Below are 8,838 nucleotides of genomic sequence, written 5' to 3'. Positions count from 1 at the left end.
CCTCCCCTCTCGGGACCTGTTTGCTGGGTGTGCTGGCTGGTGTCTCAAGTTGCAAGCAGTGGCAATGCTGAACGGGCATGTGGTTACTGATCATCTTTCTCTCTTCTTTAGAACAAAGTACATGGAGTGCTCCGAGTCCAGAGACTTGAAAGCCTTTTCTGCAGAACCTCTCCTTGTTTACCCCCACCCACTACCCTGGGCTGCCAGGCTACCTCAGTGACACAGAGACCTTGACCATCTGCGGCATGTCAAGGGACTGGGACAGCACACGCTCCTGGAAATCCCGGCAGCAGGGCAAGATCCACAGTGACGCCCAGAGCAAGGATGCCTGGCCTTCCCAGTCATCTCTCTATGTGCCATCCTGCAGGGATGTACTATGACTGCCTGCTTTCCCTGGGACTCTCCTGACAGCTGAACCTGCTTTAGCTTTTCACCCTGGAAAGTTGTAGAGCAGCTCTTTGTGTGGTCTCCTTTCCACAGCTTCGAACAGCAAAGCACAGTGGTTGGTCCTGACAACTAATCAAGCCACCTGGACTGGGTAGGAGATGGTGGTAAGAAGCTTGGTGTGGCCTTCAGAAGCAGGACATCTGTGTGCTGGTGAGCATCCAGCTTGTTGTCATGTTTCCCTGTGGATGCGAGTACCATGTTACTAAGTTGTTCCATCACCTCATGCTTCCCTTGGGACTGGAGCTCATGTTGCACCACAGCTGTTTCTGCAGACCCTTGGTAATGCTGTTTGGGGGCTGGGCAGCTGCTGGAGCTGTGGTGGGAAAGGTGCACCAGAAGAGCAGGGTCCCAGCTTGGCATAATGCCCATGGCCACAATCTAGCTGACTGGTTATTTTATCTTTATGCACAGGGGGTGGGTGTGTGTGGACAGAAATTTCTATTTAGCAGGTTCTGCCTGTGCTGACAAGGGCTGTTTTTGTCTGTGTTTTCAGTCCTTGGCAGGTGTTGCCCAAGCTTTTTTCCTCCTCAGAATTAACTGTGATTTGGAAAAGTAGAAGCCAGTTGAAACACTTTGGTGTTTTTCTGCTGTTTTTTCCACTTTCCATGCACTTATTTTTTGACTTGTGTAATGGGCTTCAAAACTGAGCACAGGTGGGAGCACCAGCTTGACCCACCCCTGATGCTTTTGAAACCAAAAAAGTTCACCCAACAGTATAAGCACTGTTCAGTCAGTATTCTTTAATTACGGTGCCAGACACACAGGGGATAGCTCCTCCAAAATGTGCGTGCCTTACAGGGTAAGGTGAGAGATACATATACAGCTGATACCTAATTATGTGTAATATTTCTGAGAAGCAGTTTACATATTCATTAGTTTCCCGAGAAATCATTTACGTAAGTGTCTGCCCATTATCACATTGGGGTCTCTTGGGGGTCGCTTACTTCATCCTTGAGTCTTCCTCACAGGAACCTTTGGCTGAGTTCTGTCTCCCGTTTATCTCTGCTGACTCCACAGTAGAATTGGTTACAGCAGGCATCCAAAACTTGCAACCTACAAGCGGTTAACTATTTGAAGTCAGATTTCAGTTAATGCTCTGTTTTCCTTCCTTCCTTCCTTCCTTCCTTCCTTCCTTCCTTCCTTCCTTCCTTCCTTCCTTCCTTCCTTCCTTCCTTCCTTCCTTCCTTCCTTCCTTCCTTCCTTCCTTCCTTCCTTCCTTCCTTCCTTCCTTCCTTCCTTCCTTCCTTCCTTCCTTCCTTCCTTCCTTCCTTCCTTCCTTCCTTCCTTCCTTCCTTCCTTCCTTCCTTCCTTCCTTCCTTCCTTCCTTCCTTCCTTCCTTCCTTCCTTCCTTCCTTCTCCTTTTGGTGTGGGGTTTTTGGCTCTGCTGTGGAGCACCTGAGCTGACCCCCAGGAGCCCCCACGAGATGGAAAAGCCACCCAGCAGTGCCTGTCCCAGTGAGGGTGGTGACAGACTGGTGGAAGCTGGGACCAGGTTTCACAAAGTGTAAGCAGCAGCTTGTTCGCAAGAGAGGTTCCAAGCTCTCTTCCTGCAGATCATCTCTTTTCTTTCTTAGGTCTTGTCACCCTAACCTGACTGTCCTCGCTTTTGTTGAAGGAAACTGCTGTTGTACTTGCAGTATGGCAGCCTGGAATTCCTGGCTCACAAGTAGATTGTATTTATCCTGCAGGAAATCCAGGAAGGTTTTGTTGTTGTGGTTTGTTTCCCTGGGCAGTTCAAGGAGAAAATTCAGGGTAATCTTTCTTTTGCTGCTGTAACAGGAGAGGCCCTTCAGTGCCAAAGGCAACTGCCACAGTTGAGGGACTTGCAGTGTGGCTTGTGGCACTTGAGGTGTCTCCCCCAGAGCTGAAGTGACTCGTGACATGGCAGGTTGGCGGTGGGAGAGGTTCCAGGGGACAAGGGACTGTCCTAAAAGGTAGGAGCAGCAGCTGTGATGGAACCTCCAAATGCTTGTATTGTGTGCAGGTGAGGTGGGGGGGGGTGAAAAAGAGCCCAGCAAGCTCATGGTTGAGGCCAGGAGGAAACAAGACATGATGGAGACACTGGGGAAAAGATGGAAACACTCAGACCAGTATTTTTGGTAGTAACTTGCTGCAGCAATAATTCAGTAACCCTGTTAGAAACGGAATGTAGTGTTGTTTTTGCATCTTAGTGTTAGAAATGTGGTGTTGTTTTCGCATCCCAGTGTTAGGAAGATAATAGTTTGTTTCTGCCTTAGCAAAAAGAAACTTTATGGTGACTGAAGAGAGAAGAGAGATATCTGGGCATTCCAAGGACAGCTGGGGTGGTTTACAGTCCAAGAAACTGAGGGATGTAATTGGGCTCCGTCTGGGGGAGCTGTGATATCTGAACATGGACAGGATGGCACCAGATGGTAAAAATCATTCTGGTGATTGGGAAGACAGCCAAGGGGCAAGAAAGGTCAGAATTTAACCTTAAAAGGTAAAAAGTAAATACCTAGAATGGAATGTGTAAACAGGGGCAGGAAACTTGTAGGGTAATTAGAAGCATCGGAGAGGCTGTAAACCCTGGACCCAGCCAGTGGGGAGGGAATTTTGCATTGGGAATAGGGAATATAAACAGTTATTCACCTTACTCTCAGATGCACCTACTTGTTTAGGTCACCCATTCTTGCAAGAGTGTAAATAAACTATGCTTTGTTGAAGGATCTGTTCGGGTCTACTCATTGGCACGATAAACCTTTCTCACAACCCAAAGCAGAACGATTTCATGAAGAAGTTGTAAAACTTGTGTTACTAAGTTACTCAGTTAGTTACCAGAGAAATCTTTAAACTGAAAGCTCCAAAAAGTGGCACAAAAGATTCCATGGCAATAGAGCTGGGATGACTTTTGCTTTGCTGCCATTGCTCCTTAGGTCCTTGCAGCCCTGAAGCGTGTGCCTGGGCTGGGCACAGCTCTTGCTGCCGCTGCAGCGCCGTGGGGATGAGGGGAGAGGCTGGAGTTGGACTCAGCCTCTCCAGTCACATGCTGAGGAGACACAGCACCATCCTCATCAGAGATGTTAAGAATGAGAAAAAATGCACAACAGTAATGCTGACATGGACTAGCAGCACAAACCTGTTACTGGGTGTGATGTTGAAGAGTAAAACTGACTGAAGGAAGGTGTTCTGGTTTGGTTTGGTGGGTTTTTTGGTAGCAGGGGAAGGGTCCCAGGAGTGGCTCAGTGAGAAGCTGAGAAGCTCCCCCTGCTCCAAAATCAGCCAAGGAGCCATCAGAGGGACAATAGATGCACCTCTTCCATTAACATATGAACGAACTGAGATAAGAGCTGAGCAGAGGAGCACTTAACTGTGATGGAGAGGCAGAGCAGTGCTGATGGTTGGTGAGGAAGAAGGTGCCCTAGCAGAAGTTTCCCTGCAACCCATGGCGAGATGGCAGCTGTCCCCCTGCCCTCATGGAGGAACGCAGTGGGACATTCCCTGAAGGCACCAGAAGGGGTGAACTTGCCAGTGGACTTGGATTTTGTGGCCAGTGGATTTGCTGCGAGTGGACTCTGATTACACAGCTTTGGAAGACCCCAGTGCCAGGGGAGTTGGCTGTTCCCGAAGCACCTGATACATCATAGGATATTCGTTAGCAAATTCAATAGAAATATAGCCTAATAAAAGTTTACTAAAATAATGAATTTGCTATACTAAGGGTTGCTTTTAAAACAAGGAGCTTTGTGAAACTATCAGTCAACAATGCCAAGCATCCTGTAGGTTGTGATAACATCAAGTCTTCTAAGAACCTGTGGCGCCTACAGACAACACTTATGTGGACTCTGACCCACCTGGGCAATCGACCAGCAGGAGACTGGAGACAGGACCAGGATGAGAGACCAGGACAAAGACAACAAAGGACTAGAATCAACAAAGACCCCCACAGGAGACCCTCGAGCAGGCATAAGTACAAAGATAGCAAATTCCAGGTAATAAAATCACTATGTAAAAGAATTCTGGGAACTCATTGACATGGAACTGAATATGCATGTTTTTGGTGTATATTAGTCGGGGTGTTTCACTAACTCTTCAGAGCACTCATGGTGGAGAATCCCCAGTGCTTCCCAGTGCTGCAATAAAGAATGCCTGCTCAGTAACAGCTTGTTTGTTGTTACTGGGTCTTGATCTCGGAATCCTTACCCAGCTGCTCCAGCCTCCCACTGCGGTGAGGAGTGTTAAAATCAAGGGGGTTTGGAAGCTCCGAATTTTTTTTTCACATCCATTGTTATAGGTGAATCAGGAATTTAATTTGCTGATCAAATGTGAATGTATGTGGCTGGGTGTTAAGCTGCAATGTTTGTTAAATGTTTGTAGTTATGTTCTGTTATGTAATGGTTAATGTTGGAAGTTATACCTTGTTATTTAATGCTAAATGCTGACGGCCATATCAGGTAGATAGAACTATAAGTTATATAACATCTTGATTGACTGTGCAAGTCCCAGAGAGTAACAACAACAACGCAGAGAATGGAATTTTCCGAGAGAGAGAGACAGACCCTCCCCCTCCGAAATGGCGGGAAAAGGGATGGAATTTTCCGAGAGGGGTGGACCTCCCAAAAACGGCGGGACAAGGATGGAATTTTCCGAGAGGGGTGGACCCCCCGAGCGGTGGGGAAAAGAACTGTATAAAAGGGACCCCGCGCAGAGCCGCGTGCGCGCCGTTGGCAGAGCACAGACTCTCCGGCCGCCCAGCGCTGTTTGTTCACCTACCTCAAATAAATTGATTAATTTCTAAATTCTTTTTCTGGCTGGTTATTGCCGATTACACCCATGACTCTGTGAGAGGCCCACACTGGAGCAGCTTGCTCCTGACCTTGTGGGACCCCATGGGGAAGGAGGGGAGGACTATGAGGAATCCTTCTCCGTGAGGAGGAAGGAGCAGCAGGAACCACCAGCCTGTGAACTGACTCTAAACCCCATCCCCATCCCCCTGTGCTGCTGGGGGGAAGGAGGGAGAGAAATGGGGAACAAAGTGATTTGGGCCAGGAAGAAGGGAGGGGTGGGGGTAACACATGCAAGCCCTGCACTGTGTGTGTCTGCGTCCTGTGTGTGTTTGAATAGTATTAAATTATTCTTTTTTCCCCAAGTTGAGTCTGGGGACTTAAGGCTGGGACCTTAATCAGTGAAGAAACCCTCTGTTATAGGTGAATCATGAAATCAATTTGCTGATCAAATGTGAATGTATATGGTTGAATGTTAAAATGCAATGTTTATTAAAATGCTGGAAGTTATGTTTGTTATATGTTGGAAATTATGTTAAATGCTGGTTTTTAAATGTTAGAAGTTATATTCATGTTTGTAAAGCATTGAATGTTGTGGTTATGTGAGAGTTAATGTTGGAAGCTATACCCTGTCATGTATCAAACCTTAAGTTATATAACATTTTGAGTGACTGCGCATGTCCTGAGGAACGGCTATCACCATGCAGAAGATGGAATTTTCCAAGAAGGGGCAGAGCTTTGCAACGGCGGGAAAAAGAACGCAGAGTATGGAATTTTCCAAGGAGAGGCGGAGCCTTGCACCGGCGGGAAAAAGAACTCTATAAGAAAGGACCCCGCGAGGACCCGAGTGCGCGTCTTGGTGGAGCGGTGACTCCCGGCGTGCCCAGCGCTGTTTGCTCACTTACCTCAAATAAATTAATTAATTCTAAAATTTTTCTGGCTGTTTATTGCCTATTACAATTTGGTGCCGTGACTCGGATACAGGCACTTTAGCCGGCGTTCCTACCTACGGGGGGGCGCCCCCGTCTTCGGACGGTCCCGAGGTTTGGAACCACCGCGCTAAAATCCTGTATTCCGAACCCTGAGATAAGTGAGCAAAGAACTAAAATAGATACTGCAGTTCCCCATAATTTTTGTGCACGAAGATCCGGACGAAGACTCAGGGAAGAGTATTTACCGGTAAGAGAATTTCCGTTCGGTCGGGGAATACGGGTTCCCGAAGTGCGAGTGAGTGAGACGCCCTATCAGGGCGAAGCGAGTGCGGACCCTCCAGTAGTGCGGTTCTCATTGCCCGCGAGGGCGTGAGCCATGAACGAGGGGCAGCGGCTGGTGTGTGAGAGAAGGCACTTTGGAAGATCAGTCCCAGGAGAGACTGATAGCTGCCCTATAGGAGGATTAGAATATATAGTCTGGTGCCTTATAGGAAGATCAGTCCCAGGAGAGACTGATAGCTGCCCTATAGGGAGATTAGAATATATAGCCCGGTGCCCTATAGGAAGATCAGTCCTAGGAAGATCAGACTGATAAGTTTCAGAGGATGGGACAGAAGATAACTAGATCTGGTTTCAGTTACAAGGGAGGGTTGCCAGCTATCCCTCCAGATAGTCCCTTAGGAATAATGCTAAAACACTGGGGAGATTGGCCCTCTAGAAAAGGAAAAAGCAGACAGAAAATGGTACATTTTTGTATGACAGTGTGGGGTGGAAAAGAGATTAGAAAAGATAATTTGTATTGGCCAGTATTCGGATCATTTGAAGACTGGGTATGCCAGGCTTTAAATGTCTATGTTAACAGTAAGGAACCACATAACCTGGAAGAAAGTGAATATGCTAGCTTATGGATTAAATCAGATATTAAAACTTGCTTGTATACCTTGCGGGGGGGAGAAGGTTCAAAGAAAAAGAATAAGAGATTGGAGGAACCACTATTAATGTCACCACCTCCTTACATTTCTCCCCCTCCTCCTCCTTCTGTGCCAGTCCCCAGTTGTCCTGCCCTAACAGTTTCAGAATCCACCCCCTCTCTCTCACAGGAGCAGGACTTCTCACCCTCATTATCTCCCATTCTCAATCATAGTGGAGAAAATAGGAGGGTTACTAGGAGCCAAACAAGGGAGCAGGGAAAATCAGAAAATCATCTTTTTCCCTTGAGAGAAATCGCAATGGGAGGTCCGCAGCCAGGAGTAGGATTTGTATCGGTACCCCTGAACTCAGGGGATGTGAGGGAATTTAAAAAGGAAATGGGAAATTTATTAGAAGACCCTCTGGGAGTGTCTGAAAGAGTAGATCAATTTCTTGGCCCTAATATATATACTTGGGATGAAATGCATGCAATTTTGAGAATATTGTTTACCGCTGAGGAGAGGGAGATGATTAGAAGGGCAGGAATGAGAAATTGGGATCAAAGACATCAGCAGGGACCTGGTGCAGATAATAAATGGCCTTTACAGCGGCCCGATTGGGACAATCAAAATCCAGCACATAGGACTAATATGGAAGATTTGAGAGATATGATTATACAAGGAATCAGGGAATCAGTTCCGAGAGGACAAAATATTAATAAAGCATTTAGCGAACATCAAAGGAAGGATGAAACTCCCACAGAGTGGTTGGAGAGGTTAAGAAAAAGCTTGCAGCTTTATTCAGGACTAGATCCTGATACACCTGTGGGACAAGCCCTACTAAAAACTCAATTTGTTGCCAAGTCCTGGATAGACATTAGAAAGAAACTGGAAAAGATTGAGGATTGGCAAGAAAAGGGCTTAGATGAGTTATTGAGAGAGGCTCAGAAAGTGTATGTGAGGCGGGAGGAAGAGAGTCAAAGGAGACAAGCAAAAATATTAGTAGCAGCAGTAAGAGAGGGGCATAAAGAAGGAAGAGAACAAGAAAGGCGAGAGAATCCACTGGGAGTGGGAAAAAGATATCAGAAGCCTCAATATGGTTCTGAGATGTTAAAAAATGTGGAATGCTTCTACTGCCACAAGAGGGGACATCTAAGAAGGAGCTGTAGGAAACGCTTGCAGGATGAGCGAGTGTTTAAAGAGGATTAGTGGGGTCAGGGGCTCTATTTGCTGGGGACCTCGCGAAGTACAGAGCCCTTGATAAAATTGAAATTGGGTCCCCAGCAACAGGAATTTGAGTTCTTAGTGGACTCTGGAGCAGAAAAATCAACAGTACAACAAATACCCCAGGGATGTTATTCATCCCCAGAAACTGCACAAGTTATTGGAGCTAAAGGAGAACCCTTTAAAGTACCCATCATAAAAGAAGTAGAGATAGAGACACCTACAAAATTTGCAGTAGGGACTTTTTTGCTAGTCCCTGAGGCAGAATATAATTTATTAGGAAGGGATTTAATGATAGAGTTAGGAATTAATTTGGAAATTAGGGAACAGCAGTTACAGGTAAAACTTTGCATTCTTACTGTTGAAGATGAAGCAAAAATAAATCCTGAAGTATGGTATACCCCTGATTCTGTAGGAAAAATAGATATGAAGCCTCTTGAGGTCTCAATAAGAGATCCTGAGAACCCAATAAGAGTAAAACAATATCCCATCTCTCATGAAGGGAAAAAAAGGGTTACAGCCTGTAATTAGGCGATTACTGACACAAGGCATACTAGAGCCGTGCATGTCCCCACATAATACCCC

This window comes from Apus apus, chromosome 27 (assembly GCF_020740795.1).
Source record: "Apus apus isolate bApuApu2 chromosome 27, bApuApu2.pri.cur, whole genome shotgun sequence".
NCBI lineage: Eukaryota > Metazoa > Chordata > Aves > Apodiformes > Apodidae > Apus > Apus apus.
Note: the sequence above shows the minus strand (reverse complement) of the source record.